Source organism: Bombina bombina, chromosome 1 (assembly GCF_027579735.1).
Source record: "Bombina bombina isolate aBomBom1 chromosome 1, aBomBom1.pri, whole genome shotgun sequence".
Classification (NCBI taxonomy): Eukaryota; Metazoa; Chordata; class Amphibia; order Anura; family Bombinatoridae; genus Bombina; species Bombina bombina.
This window is the reverse complement of record NC_069499.1, coordinates 531,290,626-531,309,177: the sequence shown is the minus strand read 5'-3', so window position 1 is coordinate 531,309,177 and position 18,552 is coordinate 531,290,626. Positions and strand designations below refer to the sequence as shown.

At 38.9% G+C, this 18,552-nt stretch overlaps 1 protein-coding gene across 4 annotated transcripts in view; it reads right to left on the bottom strand.

The window, feature by feature from the left end:
- The window catches only part of CREB1 (cAMP responsive element binding protein 1), a 448,507-nt gene that overhangs the window by 240,980 nt on the left and 188,975 nt on the right, over window positions 1-18,552 (bottom strand). The window lies entirely within an intron of this gene.

Sequence of the window (18,552 nt, the reverse complement as noted above, 5' to 3'; positions counted from 1 at the left end):
CTAATTAAATGCCATATGTGTACAGTACTTACTTTTATTTTAATCTATCCTTGAAAAGGGTTAAGTCCATCCCTTTGAAAGTCCTTAGGAAGCCTATGTAGAGAGTGGGTGGGACTGCTCTCTATGTCACAGCACAGCCAAGAGAGGAAATGAAGAGTGGTGGAGGAACAGAAGATACCAAGTAGGATTATAAATCTTATTATAAAAACAAAATGTATGCTTACCAGAAAACTTCCTTTCTTCCCTGGCAGGCAGAGTCTACGACTTAATTCATTACTGTTGGAAATATCAACACCTGGCCACCAGGAGGAGGCAAAGACACCCCAGCCAAAGCCTATAAATATCCCTCCCACTTCCCTTATCCCCTCCCCCCCAGTAATTCGAACGAGGGAACAAGGAAAAGCAGGAGAAACATTAGGGTATAGAGGTGTCAGAAGAAAAGACAAAAAGGGAGCCGCCCAAACTGTTTACGGGCTGGGTTGTGGACTCTCCCTGCCAGGAGAGAAACAAATGCAGGGAGAGTCCACGACTTTATTCATTATTGTTGGAAAACGATAACCAAGCTCCAGAGCCCGTAACACCTTTCTCCCAAAAGCTGCTTCAGCTGAAGCAAAAACATCAAATTTATAGAACTTTGAAAACTATGTAAAGAGGACCAGGTAGCCGCTCTACAAATCTGCCCTATGGAAGCTTTGTTCTTAAAACCCCAAGAAGAAGAAACTGCTCTAGTGGAATGAGACGTTATTCTCTCAGGAGCTTGATGTCTAGCTGTCTCATAAGCCACTGATGATCAGCCAGAAAGACAGTAGCCTTCTGACCCTATGTTGTACCCTGAAGGTACAACATAGAGATTGTGGAGCAAACGTTCCTTCGAGGAAGAAGGGTTAGGACAAAAGGAAGGAACAACAACTTCTTGATTGATGTTGAGACTATCCTTGGGTAAGAACCCTAACTTAGTAAGCAAAATCACCTTATCGGCATGGAAAACAAGGTAGGGCGGATCACACTGTAAAGCAGATATCTCAGAGACTCTGCAAGCAGATGTGATGGCCAACAAAAACAAAACTTTCCAAGATAAAAGCATGCATAGGCTCAAACGGAGTCTGCTGCAGAACACGAAGAACAAGGTTGAGGCTTCAAGGAGGAGCAACAGGTTTGAATACAGGCCTGATTCTAGCCTGAAAAAAGGATTGCACATCTGGAAGATCTGCTAGCTTCTTGTGCAGTAAGACTGATAGGGCCGAGATCTGACCCTTTAGAAAACTGTCGGACAACCATTTCTCTAAAACATCATGGAGAAAGGACAAGATTCGAGTAACCTTCACCTTGTCCCATGAAAGGCCATGTTTCTCACACAATGAAGGTAAGTATGCCACACCTTGTGATAAATACGGCAAATGACTAGCTTCCGAGCCTGGATCAAGGTGTCTAACTCTTTCAGAGAAACCTCTCTTGGTTAGGACTAAGCATTACATTTCCAGGCAGTCCGTCTCAGAGAATTTTGATGTAAGAATGGACCCTGAATTAGGAGGTCTGCCCGAGAAGGTATCCTCCACTGAGGGGAGGAGGACATCCGAACCAGGTCTAGGAACCAGGTCCTTTGAGGCCAGGATGGCGCTATTAGAATCACCAGAGCTTGCTCCTGCTTGATCCGGGTAACTACTCGAGGGAGAAGGGCCAATGGAGGAAATAGATTAGATTGAACTTTTCATTGAACCGCTAATGCGACTACTAATGCTGTCTGAGAATCCCTCGATCTAGACCCGTAAATGGGTAGTTTGGTATTAAGACGAGAAGCCATGAGGTCAATTTCCGGAGTCCCCCACCTGAGAGTTATCTCGGAAAAACCTCGGGGTGGAGAGCCCACTGATGCGCTATTGGAGACCTCTCCCACCAAGGGAGAAAGCGCAGCTAAGCCCCAATAACCTGCTTCTATCTGCATATAATAAATTGCGCTGAGCCATAAATCAATAAAAAGAAACAGATGGCAGCACTCCAAGACAAAAAATGTATATTTATTTGAATCTACTCCAAGCAAACATAAAACAACGACGTTTCGGGTGTTATCCCTTAATCATGTTGTAGTGATAACACCCGAAACGTCGTTGTTCTATGTTTGGTTGAAGTAGATGTAAATAAATATACATATTTTATCTTGGAGTGCTGCAATCTGTTTCTTTTTCTTGCATTATACTTGGGACCTTTTGGTGTGGAGTCCTGGATGGCGTCACCCGTTTGATACACAGGTGCTGGAGAGTATATACATTTCTATACGGAGCCATAAATCGCCCATAAATCAGTACATAAAGAGGAATACCACACTGTGATCCCTTTATTAAAAGTCCCTGTATCAGAAGGGAATTCCGTAGCCTTACCAGGCATAATCCCACTTAGAATAAAAAAAGGACTTACCCTCCAGAATCAGTGCTGTGGAGCAGACACAGCATCTCAAGGTCTGACAGTCTCTCTCCAACATCTACCAGGGATCAGAGTGAAGAAAAGAAAAACAGTGTAAAATGCATAAATTAAAAGAAGCGCTCAACCAAGGAACGAACAATAGCATAATAGATTGTTCTATGTCTAGTTACCACCCAAGAAGCAGCCTCTTTTTGCTCAACATGTGCCTTTCACAGAGAAGATCTTTCCTGTAGCATATCAGTCTGATCCTGAATTAAAGGGACACTGAACCCACATTTTTTCTTTCGTGATTCAGATAGAGCATGCAATTTTAAGCAACTTTCTAATTTACTCCTATAATCACATTTCTTCATTCTCTTGGTATCTTTATTTGAAAAGCAAGAATGTAAATTTAGATGCCGACCCATTTTTGGTGAACAACCTGGGTTGTTCTTGCCGATTGGTGGATTAATTTAACTGACCAATAAACAAGTGCTGTCCAGGGTCTAAACCAAAAAAATAGCTTAGATGCCTTCTTTTTCAAATAAAGATAGCAAGAGAATGAAAAAAATTTGATAATAGGAGTAAATTAGAAAGTTGCTTAAAATTGCATGCTCTATCTGAATCACAAAAGAAAAAAAGTTTTCAGTGTCCCTTTAACAGTACAGTCCAGCCTTGAAATACCAGGCAATCCCTCTCAAAACAAGGGAAACGGCAAAACCCCAGACGTACGTTTCGGTCTAGTGTGGGCCTCGTCAGTGAGGTGCAGCCATATCACTCTAGGCACACTGAGCAACGGGTCCACGTCCGAATTCCCACACTTAGGGAGACTTCCCTAAGAGTCAAAATTAGCATAAATTAAAAGAGAGAAGCGCTTAACCTGGGAACGAACAATAGCATAATAGCTTGTTCTATGGCTAGTTACCACCCAAGAAGCAGCCTCTTTTTGTTCAACATGTGCCTTTCACAGAGAAGAACTTTTCTGTAGCATATCAGTCTGATCCTGACTTAACAGTACAGTCCAGTCCTGAAATACCAGGCAATTCCTCTCAGAAAAAGAGAAACACTGGTTTCCAAAGGGGTTGTTAGTATTACTCTACTAGAGTACAAGGGACAAAGAACGTTCCCTGCGACACCTAGTAACTAACCTTCACCGCAACTTTCACTGAAAGGATTACATGGCTACTTGTATTAAAATACCCCAGTCCTTATTAGAAGGGAAAATACAGATTAAAGGACTATCTTCTTCTAACACTTTCTCTGCCATCCTCCTTTAGTGACGAAAGGCAAAGAATGACTGGGGGATAGGGGAAGTGGAAGGGATATTTATAGCCTTTGGCTGGGGTATCTTTGCCGCCTCCTGGAGGCCAGGTATTGATATTCCCAACAGTAATGAATGAAGTTGTGGACTCTCCCTGCCTTTGGAAAGAAATATGTATACACTTTTTTTGTTTTAAATAATGATGTTTTTAAAACTTTGGAGTCTGTGTTCTAATGATTGACAAAATTATTCTGTAAAGAATACACTGGGATCTCTATAATAATATTTAAATCAAATTAAAGACTACATGGTGGGTGCAAACTGTCTGTGTGATATTAGAGCTAAAACACACATCTTTAAGACCCAGTTGTCATTTTGAAACACTAGGTAAGAGTAAGAATGAACACTAGGCTCACTATATTCATTATAAATAACTATATCTGGCTCCTAAAGTTTAGGATTTCTAGAATCTAGATTTGGAACAATTTTATCAAGTCCTGGGCAAGAGAAACTTGGAACGAACACCCAGCTCAATAACTTGATAGCTTGTTTTATGGTGTTTTACCACCTGGGTGCAGCTTATTTTTAGTTCAGTTCACAGAGTAGAGTGTGCTTAGAATAATATGGCTAGACCTCAGTCAATAAAAAGGCGAAATGATCATCTGGGGTTGCCATGTTCCTTGTTCATGGAGCAAGTGTAGGGTATTTTAGCACTGGACTGATCTTAATAGGCTGGATCAGACTGATATACTACAGGAAAATTCTACTCAGTGAAAAGCATTATTGGGTTAAAAAGAAGCTGCACCCAGGTGGTAAATCGCCACAGAACACATACATAAATATACACACACATATATACATACATATGAATAGACCGGTCCAGTCGCCAATGAAGAGTAAAAATTCTTGTGGGCAACTAAAATTTTCAATTTACCAGCCCGGCTGGCGATATCACCATGGCAGCTTTGCACTATTTTTGGGGGAACATAATATTGTGGTGAAGGGTCTCTCTCCCATCGCTTAGCGTTAATGGATTCCTATTAGCTCCTAGAAACTAAGGGCCCCTAGCTTGCCCTAAAAGTTAGCAACAGATATAGATTAAAGCTCGGGGAGCGCCTAATGGGTGGTGAGGCAAAGGAAAAGGTAACCTCTTACAACATATCTATTTCATATTAACAAACATATATACACAATTTAACATGGAAATAAAATTAGTTAAAATTGCAGGAATGTGTATATGGTACATATACGATACAAAGTTAAAATACAAAGTTAAAATACAAATATAAAACAGTCGGGATTATAACAATCAAAGGTCTAAGAAAGTTACATTGGGACCTATATGAGTCTCAATGAGATAAGGTGGTCAAGATGATGACATAGGATAAACCAGATAGGTGATTGTGCAAAAATGATATCGTGATAGTGTCCTACATTACACCTTGAGGGTGAAACATTTGAAAAAGTTAAAAAATGGTGAAAAAATTTATTGAAAAAATATATATCATAAATATATATAATAAAAATAAAAAAGCGTGAAAAAAAAAAAACGTGAAAAATGTTAGAAAAAAATGCTAGAAAAGATGGTTGAACTGATGAGGGTATAATCCAAATGTACACTCTGGATTTTAAGTGGTAATCCTGTATGGTGTGAAAGTGTCTTAGTTGAATCCTCAGTGATATGAACTTATATAGTAAAAAGATTTTGGGGAAGATCCAGAGTTATCCAAGAGACCCCTCAATATATAAATCCTGAGTTCCTGTGAATGAAAAACAACAACATAGTGCAAAACTGCTATAAACAATTATGAATAATCAAATGAAGCTCATCATAAGTTGTCAACGCGTTTCGGCCCTACTTTTGGGCCTTTTTCAAGACTATAGTATGGTATGGTATAGAGGCTTCCTTTATACTTGTGAATAACCAATCATCTCGACATTGTTTTGGCGCCAAAACTGTAATTTTGCCAAAACCGGAAGTGGTATACCGGAAACGGAAACCCCAAAGCTTATTGTGTCAGTTTTTTATTATATCCGTTTTCGCTATCAGTCTTACATAGTTCCCCTCTTACTTACTCTGTGCCACAATTGGAACCCTGATCTGTTTAACCATCCTGCTAATATCCCTTCGAAGACCACTTTTTCCAAAGTGTGTATTAGTAGCCGTTGATAAAAAAAACATCGGTAAACCGGAAATGACGTTTTTAACGTCACTTCCTATTCCAACTACCGGAAGTGGTAAATCAGCTGACAAAGTTTATAACTCTCAAATCTAGTATGAAATATAATATAAAAAATGTATATTTAATACAATATGTATATAGAGTACAGTAGAATTCCGAAACATTTATAAACATCCAATCCTAACTAGATGTACAGATCAAAGATGTCAATCTAGTAAACTTCATAGAAAGAGGTTGAAATGTAAAGTAAATGTGGAAAACTAATTAATAAATAAAAGTTCCTTTATACATCAAAGAAGCAAAAAAAAGAGATTGGAAAGATCTTCTAAAGTATAAGTGTAAGACCAATAAGAATGTATGTGAAGGAGACACACTTGTTGTCCCATTTATAACGGAATACAGTGAGAACAGATGCATTATAAAAAAATCCTAGAGAAGCACTGGGCACTGCTCAAAAATAATGAGATTGTACGTGAAAAAACACCAAAACCTAGATTCATATATCGGAAGACAGATAATTTGAAAAACATGCTGTCCCCAAGTATCCCTCGAAAAAAGACATCAAGAGTTCAAGATGTTTTTGGGAGGGATGTAAGAGGCTTCTTCCCATGCCCTACCTGTAAAGCTTGTGTAAGGGGGATCAAAACCAAAAGCTTTATCTCCCATAACTCTAAGACTAAATATGAAATTAAAGATCTAATAAGGTGTAGTAGCAAAGGAGTAGTCTACCTAGTACAATGTAGCTGTGGCCTACAGTATGAAGGACAGACGTCTAGATGTTTTAAAGATAGGATTTGCGAACATTTACTCCAAATTAAACATAAGAACATTGAAACCCCACTATACAGACATTTCACCAAGCACCATCAGGGAAACCAAAAAGATTTCAGCTATCTGGGTATCCAGCTGGTGACACCAAATTGGAGGGGGAGGAGACTATGATAAAAAATTGTTAACTGCGGAATCCAAATGGATGTTCGAACTTGACTGAATACACCAAAGGGGATTAAACAATAAGGAGGATTTATCCCACCTATTGAACCTCAAATAATTTATTTGGACAGGGGACCCAATAATAAAGAGAATTTATTACACTAAGTGAATCCTATAGGCTACAGTGCCCAAATACACGTAATCTGGTATGTGCATGTATTATCATACTAGCTGTACACAGTTAGGTGTTAGACAGGTAGTACGACACTGAGTAGCCTACTCACTGTCCAATTGAAGTTGGAGCTCGTAATATAAACTCTCTATTACATAACATCCAACAATATGTGAAAATGGCTAATGTACATCACACTACCAAAGATGATTACTTCATCACTCCCTTATAGGGTAAAATACCCTACTTTTAATACCTTCCCATATTTAGTATTTTCACAGTTAACTATTTTGAGGTTAGAGGTTCTAGACAGCACCCCTTCTTTATTTAGTTATGTATAAAAGAAGTTATCTATTAAAGGAATATTAAACCCAAAATTTTACTTTCATTATTCAGACAGAGAATATAATTTTAAACAACATTCCAATTTACTTCTATTATCTAATTTGCTTCATTCTTTAGATATCCTTAGTTAAAGAAATAGCAATGCACATGGGTGAGCCAATCACATGAGGCATCTATGTGCAGCCACCAATCAGAAGCTACTGAGCCTATCTAGATATGCTTTTCAGGAAAGAATATCAAGAGAATGAAGCAAATTAGATAATAGAAGTAAATTAGAAAGTTGTTTAAAATTGTATTGTCTATCTGAATCATGAAAGAAAAAATTTGGGTTTAATGTCCCTTTAATTAGTTTTCCACATTGACTTTACATTTCAACCCGTTTCTATGAGGTATACTAGATTGACATCTTTGATCTGTACATCTAGTTAGGATTGGATGTTTATAAATGTTTCGTAATTCTACTGTACTCTATATACATATTGTATTAAATATACATTTTTTATATTATATTTCATGCTAGATTTGAGAGTTATAAACTTTGTCAGCTGATATATATATATATATATCTTATATTTTTTATACATATAATTTTTATATACTTTTAGATCTATGGCATTATCCAAGGAGATAAAAATGAAACTTTTGATATATCCATTTCTCCTGTTTTATTGGTTTAGAATATCTAACTTCATTAGTTCCCCTTTTTAAACAACAATCAATCCCGTGTTCCCTTCCAGACATCAAATTATTATGGTTGCACAAGAGCTAGACAAGTAATAGTTTAATTCGACATATATTAACATGCATATTGTTAATACTAACACAATATTTGCCAGAATACCCTTTATGTTGATATTAGTATATTGTAGATTACCACCATCTACATAGAACTGTCAGAACGTTACTGGAAACCGTACTGTTTACCCATCTGAAATTACGATACCGGAAGTGACGCATTCACCACTTCCGGTAGTTGGAATATGAAGGGACGTTAAAAACGTAATTTCCGGTTTACCGATGTTTTTATCAACGGCTACTAATACACACTTTGGAAAAAGTGGTCTTCGAAGGGATATTAGCAGGATGGTTAAACAGATCAGGGTTCCAATTGTGGCACAGAGTAACTAAGAGGGGAACTATGTAAGACTGATAGCGAAAACGGATATAATAAAAAACTGACACAATAAGCTTTTGGGTTTCCGTTTCCGGTATACCACCTCCGGTTTCGGCACCAAAACAATGGCGAGATGATTGGTTATTCACAAGTATAAAGGAAGCCTCTATACCATACCATACTATAGTCTTGAAAAAGGCCCAAAAGTAGGGCCGAAAGGCAACTTATGGTGAGCTTCATTTTGATTATTCATAATTGTTTATAGCAGTTTTGCACTATGTTGTTGTTTTTCATTCACAGGAACTCAGGATTTATGTATTGAGGGGTCTCTTGGATAACTCTGGATCTTCCCCAAAATCTTTTTACTATATAAGTTCATATCACTGAGGATTCAACTAAGACACTTTCACACTATACAGGATTACCACTTAAGATCCAGAGTGTACATTTGGATTATACCTTCATCAGTTCAATCATCTTTTCTAGCATTTTTTCTAACATTTTTCACGCTTTTTTCACGCTTTTTTATTTTTATATTTATTATATATATTTTTTCACTTTTTCAAATGTTTCACCCTCAAGGTGTAATGTACGACACTATCACGATATCATTTTTGCACAATCACCTATCTGGTTTATCCTATGTCATCATCTTGACCACCTTATCTCATTGAGACTGATATAGGTCCCAGCGTAACTTTCTTAGACCTTTGATCGTTATAATCCCGACTGTTTTATGTTTTTTTTTTTGTGTTTAATAAAGTTTTATTGAGTAATAATAAACATAGTACAGAAAATCATACCACATATAGACAAATGTGACAAGTAAGTTCAGGGGGGAAGGGGGGGATAAGGGGCAAACACAGAGATTTCTTCTGCCAGAGAGTGGGAGGAGTGGTCAGGTCTGTTGCCCAAAACTATCCCGACTGTTTTATATTTGTATTTTAACTAAGCCTTTGTATCGTATATGTACCATATACACATTCCTGCAATTTGGACATAATATTGTGTCCTAGCTTTTTTTTGCAAGCTTAATTCTACAGCCACACCATTTTTTTTTTTACAGCAGCCCCTTAATACTAGCTTGTAGTCCGTTGTAAGTGATGTCACGGCAGGGCGCACTATATTTTTTGGCAGCATACACACTTTTATTTGGGAGCATTGATATAAGCTTGTGTTCCAGATCGGATTGATGTCACAGCAAACACCCTCGTTAATGGCAGCCGCTTTATGTTTTGTGGGGCACAATACTAAGTAAATTGTTAGTGATGTCGCAGCTGATGCACAATTTTGTATGGACTACAGTATCAGCAGAAATAATGAAAGAAAGTGCTGCTCAGGTTTGCATTACTCTATATTTTTCTGACATACCAACCATGCTTCTGGAAGTTACCTTAGTGATGTCACAGCATACGCATTATTTTTTTGGGAACAGAATACAGGCAGCAGACACTTCTGCTCAGGTTTACAATAATCTATATTTTGCAGACTTACTGATAATTCCTGTTCCATTTTAAAGTGATGGTTATATGATGTGGCGCTATCTTAATAATGTCAGTGAACCGTCAAAGAAGAAGGTAGATGATGCAGAAAAGAGAGAAAGGGACAGACAATATGAAAAGGGAGAGGGACAATTTAAAGACAGCTAGATGATTAATGATAAGGGGGAAAATAGAGAGTGGCTTGTGTACAACAGCTCAAAACAGGTTATGCTATGTAGTGTATGCCAGGCATTTTCAAACGAACGGAATGCATTTGTGGAAGGTACCAGCACAAAGAAACTTGAAAGTATTCGATCACATGAGCTTTCATTAGGGCATCTGTGGAGAGTCCAGTGTGAGTCAAACCGGAAATTAAAGCAGACTGAAACACCTGCTGGACAGGCAATCTCTACCATGACAAGGCACAGACAGAGAAACTAAAACTACTGTTTTGCAACGCTCATCTCCTTGCCATTAAATCAAGGCCTTTCTCTGACTTTCCAGATTTGTGCAAGTAAGTGTATGCTTTTATTGTATAAAGTGTGTTTGGCTTTTCCCTACCTGTCTGCTTAGTTTATAATACTTTCTGTCCAAAATGGTAATGTTTATCTCTATTTTTTTTCTACAGACTTCACAAAATGAAGGGTTTGGATGTGGAAGATACCTATCTTAATGCCATATCAGCATGGTCATTTGTACACTTTATTGCACAGGAAGAAAGAAAACATACAAAAACAAAATATGGAGCTGCCAAGTTTCTTGCAGTCTTGTGTGATGGTTCAGTTGATAGTGCAGTGGTGGAGGAAGAAATTATTTGTGCCACATTTGCAGTAGAAGGCAAGGTACACACAAGATGTGTGGATTTGCAGTCAGTTGAAAAGGCTGATGCTGAAACAATTTCTCAGGCAGTAAATGCAGCAGTTACACAACACCTTGACCAGTCGTGGAATGAGAAGCTAGTTGCAATAGGCACTGATGGAGCAGCAGTGATGCTGAGGAGTTGTGCAGAAATTAAAAGGACAGAGAAAGCATGTCGTTGCAATTCACTGCATGAGTCACCGCTTGGAGCTCAGTGTCAGGGGCACAGCAGCCAATAATGAGAGTCATCAGAAGTTAAAGGATCTACTTCTAGGGTTTTATTTATTTTATCCCAAGTCGGCACTCAACCGTGCAAATCTTAAGAACAGCTATGTTTCTTTGAAAATGAGGACACTACTGCCTACACGAGCAGATGGGACACGATGGGTAGGCCACTTCTGGCGTGCACTTGACTATTTCCTCAAAGGTTACAAAGCAATCATACAACATCTTGATCAGGTGTGTAGACCTCTGCCCCTTCCCTCTGCTCTCTCTTTCGCTATCTCTCCAGCCTTCCCTTTCTCCCCATGTCTCTCAAGCCCCTTTTCTCTCCCTCCATTTCACCCTCCCCATTCCTGTTCCTCCCTCTCTGTCCCTTTCCCCCTAAATCTAACTCCTTTTATCTCTCCTGTGCTGCTCTCCTTCACTCTCTCTCTGCCTCTTAAAATTGAGAAACCAAAATATCCCAGAGAGAGAGAGATTAGAAAGGAGAGATAAGCAGGGCAACTATGTATACTTTCTGTTTATGTCTAGGTCCAATCTCCTGATGCAAAAGGTGTGCGAGGAGAACAGCAAGCAAAGGCCAGATGCTTTTACAGAGCTGCTACAAGTCTGTCAATGGTTCAGTATGCTTGCTTCATGTATGATGTGCTTTTACAGCTTTGCAATTTGTCCAAAACTCTTCATAACTGAAATGCAAGAGTTGCAGATGTCCAAAACAGTTTGGAAGTGACAAAAAAAATACTGATAGCTCTGAAAGAGAGGTATGTACTTTTTTGTTTTGTTTTATAAGAGGTTTTGATCTTATCTTCATATATGTTCCAGGCCTGTACCTGGGTCACTTCTTCATTATATTCAGTATTACGAAGAAGGCACAGCTAGGTTTGAAGGAGTTGAGTTGAAAGGAAAGAATGATGCCTTCAAGAGAAGTTTCTGGAAGCAATACAGTCCAGCTTTGAAGATCGCTTTGAAGACATTGAAGGAGGAGTTTTTAAGGCAACATCGGTGACATCCTTCAAAATATGGCCCGACAAAGAAAACTCAGAAAATATTTCTACATTTAAAATTTAATTAGAGATTATCTCTAATGTAAAATACTATTAAAACATATTAAACAAAAAGATGTTATTCAATTATATATTTTTGTTTAATATGTCCTAATTAGTATAGTTTAGTTTTAGCAGAACAAGAAAATATGCATCAAACGTATGTTTGCAAGAATTTTTTGTTTTCTTTCTTCCAGACTTTGGCAATGAAGACATTGGAACTCAGTCACAGTCAGTTTCAAACAGTATTAGAGGCACAGGATGTTAATTGTAGGAAAATAGAGAATGAATGGACAGTTCTTAAGACTAGTTTATATAACAAGAATGACTGGGAGAAGAAGCTGAAAACTGTCATCTGGCCTGAACTTAGAGAATTCGGAGATAAATGTGGCCATCTTCTGAGTTTGATGGACTTGATCCTAACTTTGCCAGACAGCACATCAGAATGGGTAAAAGGCTTTTCCAAAATGAAGATGATCAAAAGTGACTTGCATTCCTCCCTCAGAACTTCAACATTGTCAGATTTAATGATTGTTAAAGGGACAGTCTAGGCCAAAACAAACTTTCATGATTCAGATAGAGCATGTAATTTTAAACAATTTTCCAATTTACTTTTATCACCAATTTTGCTTTGTTCTCTTGGTATTCTTAGTTGAGAGCTTAACCTAGGAGGTTCATATGCTAATTTCTTAGACCTTGAAGCCCACCTCTTTTCAGATTGCATTTTAACAGTTTTTCACCACTAGAGGGTGTTAGTTCACATATTTCATATAGATAACACTGTGCTTGTGCACGTGAAGTTATCTGGGAGCAGGCACTGATTGGCTAGACTGCAAGTCTGTCAAAAGAACTGAAAAAAGGGGCAGTTTGCAGAGGCTTAGATACAAGATAATCACAGAGGTTAAAAAGTATATTAATATAACTGTGTTGGTTATGCAAAACTGGGGAATGGGTAATAAAGGGATTATCTATCTTTTAAAACAATAACAATTCTGGTGTAGACTGTCCCTTTAACCTTCATTCTGCACCAGTAGATCAATTTAATCCAAGTGACACAGTAAGGCATTGGGCAACAGCAGGGCCACGAAAGAGAAATGTCACATACAAAAGGTCTACAAATAAAACATCAAATTAATTGCTGAGGTTGCAGAGGTTCCAATCCCTTTTGATCATCTTGAAAATGATGAGGAGCAAGCAGAAGAGTTTGAGGTGTCAAGAATTAATGAGGTTTATGATTGTGAGTTTAACTTCCCAGAGCACTCTGACTCAGAGTGACATCTGTTAACAATTTCAACAATGTTCCATGTGCAACATAGATCAGGTACTTCAGTTCACTAAAAGTATAATTTTGCACTATTACGTAGTTCAATGATTGTATAATTGGACCAATGTCATGAATGTATACAAAAATAAAGAATACAGGTTTGTGAGATTATAACAACAAGGTGTACTTTGTCCTTTTTAATGTATAATGTACACACATGCACATACGCACGTGTACATACATTATATATATATATATATATATATATATATACATACATACACACACAAAATACGCAAGGGAACTGCACTCTCAAACCGGACCGGGTACACATCCCATGACCCTGCAACATGCTCAGCCCTGGGTGCCACTGGCACTCACAGGAAGCTGTGCTGTCCCCCAGAATCACAGGCAGTTAACCCCAGACGAGTCTGGGTGCAAGAACCATAGGGAAAATTACAAAACAAATTAATACAACACACAGAGAAAACCCAGCACTCACTTACAAGCTCTCAGCTAAGATTTAAAAGCAAAAATGGAAAGGTTAGTTACCGCATCTGGCCAAATGGGACAAGCCCAGGTACCTCGTCAAGGTCCTTTCCAATACTTGGGACCCTAAAACAGCCACACAATGCAAGCTCTCAAATCCAAACAAACTGGGAACAAGGGAAGGGTGCACAGGCATATGTAATCACCCTAGACATATACAAAACACGGAAGGGAACTGCATTCTCATACCGGACCGGGTACACATCCCATGACCCTGCAACATGCTCAGCCCTGGGTGCCACTGGCACTCACAGGAAGCTGTGCTGTCCCCAGAGTCATAGGCAGTTAACCCCAGACGGGTCTGGGTGCAAGTACCATAGGGAAAATTACAAAACAAATTAATACAACACACAGAGAAAACCCAGCATTCACTTACAAGCTCTCAGCTAAGATTTAAAAGCAAAAATCGAAAGGTTAGTTACCGCATCTAGCCAAATGGGACAAGCCCAGGTACCTCGTCAAGGTCCTTTCCAATAACTGGGACCCTAAAAACATAATTTATGCTTACCTGATAAATTTATTTCTCTTGTGGTGTATCCAGTTCACGGATCATCCATTACTTGTGGGATATTCTCCTTCCCAAAAGGAAGTTGCAAGAGGATCACCCACAGCAGAGCTGTCTATATAGCTCCTCCCCTAACTGCCACCTCCAGTCATTCGACTGAAGACAAGCAAGAGAAAGGAGAAACTATAGGGTGCAGTGGTGACTGTAGTTTAGAGTTAAAAAATACCTGCCTTAAAATGACAGGGCGGGCCGTGGACTGGATACACCACAAGAGAAATAAATTTATCAGGTAAGCATAAATTATGTTTTCTCTTGTGAGGTGTATCCAGTCCACGGATCATCCATTACTTGTGGGATACCAATAACAAAGCTAAAGTACACGGATGAAGGGAGGGACAAGGCAGGTACTTAAACGGAAGGAACCACTGCCTGTAAAACCTTTCTCCCAAAAATAGCCTCCGAAGAAGCAAAAGTATCAAATTTATAGAATTTTGAAAAGGTATGAAGCGAAGACCAAGTCGCCGCCTTGCAAATCTGTTCAACAGAAGCCTCATTTTTAAAGGCCCATGTGGAAGCCACAGCTCTAGTAGAAGTAGAATGAGCTGTAATCCTTTCAGGAGGCTGCTGGCCAGCAGTCTCATAAGCTAAGCGTATTATACTTCTTAGCCAAAGCGAAAGAGAAGTTGCCGAAGCCTTTTGTCCCTTCCTCTGTCCAGAGTAGACAACAAACAAAGCAGATGTTTGACGAAAATCTTTAGTAGCTTGTAAATAATACTTTAAAGCACGAACCACGTCAAGATTGTGTAATAGACGTTCCTTCTTTGAAGAAGGAATAGGACACAATGACGGAACAACAATCTCCTGATTGATATTCTTATTAAATACCACCTTAGGTAAAAAACATAATTTATGTAAGAACTTACCTGATAAATTCATTTCTTTCATATTAGCAAGAGTCCATGAGCTAGTGACGTATGGGATATACATTCCTACCAGGAGGGGTAAAGTTTCCCAAACCTTAAAATGCCTATAAATACACCCCTCACCACACCCACAATTCAGTTTAACGAATAGCCAAGAAGTGGGGTGATAAGAAAAAAGTGCGAAAGCATATAAAATAAGGAATTGGAATAATTGTGCTTTATACAAAAAAATCATAACCACCACAAAAAAGGGCGGGCCTCATGGACTCTTGCTAATATGAAAGAAATGAATTTATCAGGTAAGTTCTTACATAAATTATGTTTTCTTTCATGTAATTAGCAAGAGTCCATGAGCTAGTGACATATGGGATAATGACTACCCAAGATGTGGATCTTTCCACGCAAGAGTCACTAGAGAGGGAGGGATAAAATAAAGACAGCCAATTCCTGCTGAAAATAATCCACACCCAAAATAAAGTTTAATGAAAAACATAAACAGAAGATTCAAACTGAAACCGCTGCCTGAAGTACTTTTCTACCAAAAACTGCTTCAGAAGAAGAAAATACATCAAAATGGTAGAATTTAGTAAAAGTATGCAAAGAGGACCAAGTTGCTGCTTTGCAAATCTGATCAACCGAAGCTTCATTCCTAAACGCCCAGGAAGTAGAAACTGACCTAGTAGAATGAGCTGTAATCCTTTGAGGCGGAGATTTACCCGACTCGACATAGGCATGATGAATTAAAGATTTCAACCAAGATGCCAAAGAAATGGCAGAAGCTTTCTGGCCTTTTCTAGAACCGGAAAAGATAACAAATAGACTAGAAGTCTTTCGGAAAGAGTAAGTAGCTTCAACATAATATTTCAAAGCTCTAACAACATCCAAAGAATGCAACGATTTCTCCTTAGAATTCTTAGGATTAGGACATAATGAGGGAACCACAATTTCTCTACTAATGTTGTTGGAATTCACAACCTTAGGTAAAAATTCAAAAGAAGTTCGCAACACCGCCTTATCCTGATGAAAAATCAGAAAAGGAGACTCACAAGAAAGAGCAGATAATTCAGAGACTCTTCTGGCAGAAGAGATCGCCAAAAGGAACAAAACTTTCCAAGAAAGTAATTTAATGTCCAATGAATGCATAGGTTCAAACGGAGGAGCTTGAAGAGCCCCCAGAACCAAATTCAAACTCCAAGGAGGAGAAATTGACTTAATGACAGGTTTTATACGAACCAAAGCTTGTACAAAACAATGAATATCAGGAAGATTAGCAATCTTTCTGTGAAAAAGAACAGAAAGAGCAGAGATTTGTCCTTTCAAAGAACTTGCGGATAAACCTTTATCTAAACCATCCTGAAGAAACTGTAAAATTCTCGGAATTCTAAAAGAATGCCAAGAAAAATGATGAGAAAGACACCAAGAAATATAAGTCTTCCAGACTCTATAACATATCTCTCTAGATACAGATTTACGAGCCTGTAACATAGTATTAATCACAGAGTCAGAGAAACCTCTTTGACCAAGAATCAAGCGTTCAATCTCCATACCTTTAAATTTAAGGATTTGAGATCCTGATGGAAAAAAGGACCTTGCGACAGAAGGTCTGGTCTTAGCGGAAGAGTCCACGGATGGCAAGAGGCCATCCGGACAAGAGCCGCATACCAAAACCTATGAGGCCATGCCGGAGCTACCAGCAGAACAAACGAGCATTCCTTCAGAATCTTGGAGATTACTCTTGGAAGAAGAACTAGAGGCGGAAAGATATAGGCAGGATGATACTTCCAAGGAAGTGATAATGCATCCACTGCTTCCGCCTGAGGATCCCGGGATCTAGACAGATACCTGGGAAGTTTCTTGTTTAGATGAGACGCCATCAGATCTATTTCTGGAAGCTCCCACATTTGAACAATCTGAAGAAATACCTCTGGGTAAAGAGACCATTCGCCCGGATGCAACGTTTGGCGACTGAGATAATCCGCTTCCCAATTGTCTATACCTGGGATATGAACCGCAGAGATTAGACAGGAGCTGGATTCCGCCCAAACCAGAATGCGAGATACTTCTTTCATAGCCAGAGGACTGTGAGTCCCTCCTTGATGATTGATGTATGCCACAGTTGTGACATTGTCTGTCTGAAAACAAATGAACGATTCTCTCTTCAGAAGAGGCCAAGACTGAAGAGCTCTGAAAATTGCACGGAGTTCCAAAATATTGATCGGTAATCTCACCTCCTGAGATTCCCAAACTCCTTGTGCCGTCAGAGATCCCCACACAGCTCCCCAACCTGTAAGACTTGCATCTGTTGAAATTACAGTCCAGGTCAGAAGAACAAAAGAAGCCCCCTGAATTAAATGATGGTGATCTGTCCACCACGTTAGAGAGTGTCGTACAATCGGTTTTAAAGATATTAATTGAGATATCTTTGTGTAATCCCTGCACCATTGATTCAGCATACAGAGCTGAAGAGGTCGCATGTGAAAACGAGCAAAGGGGATCGCGTCCGATGCAGCAGTCATAAGACCTAGAATTTCCATGCATAAGGCTACCGAAGGGAATGATTGTGACTGAAGGTTTCGACAAGCTGAAATCAATTTTAGACGTCTCTTGTCTGTCAAAGACAGAGTCATGGACACTGAATCTATCTGGAAACCCAGAAAGGTTACCCTTGGCTGAGGAATTGATCCTCCAACCATGATCTTGAAGAAACAACACAAGTCGATTCGTATCAGATTCTTCTAAATGTAAAGACTGAGCAAGTACCAAGATATCGTCCAAATAAGGAAATACCACAATACCCTGTTCTCTGATTACAGACAGAAGGGCACCGAGAACCTTTGTAAAAATTCTTGGAGCTGTAGCTAGGCCAAACGGCAGAGCCACAAACTGGTAATGCTTGTCCAGAAAAGAGAATCTCAGGAACTGATAATGATCTGGATGAATCGGAATATGCAGATATGCATTCTGTAAATCTATTGTGGACATATAATGCCCTTGCTGAACAAAAGGCAAGATAGTCCTTACAGTTACCATTTTGAACGTTGGTATCCTTACATAACGATTCAATATTTTTAGATCCAGAACTGGTCTGAAGGAATTCTCCTTCTTTGGTACAATGAAGAGATTCGAATAAAACCCCAGCCCCTGTTCCAGAACTGGAACTGGCATAATTACTCCAGCCAACTCTAGATCTGAAACATTTCAGAAATGCTTGAGCTTTCACTGGATTTACTGTGACACGGGAAAGAAAAAATCTCTTTGCAGGAGGTCTTATCTTGAAACCAATTCTGTACCCTTCTGAAACA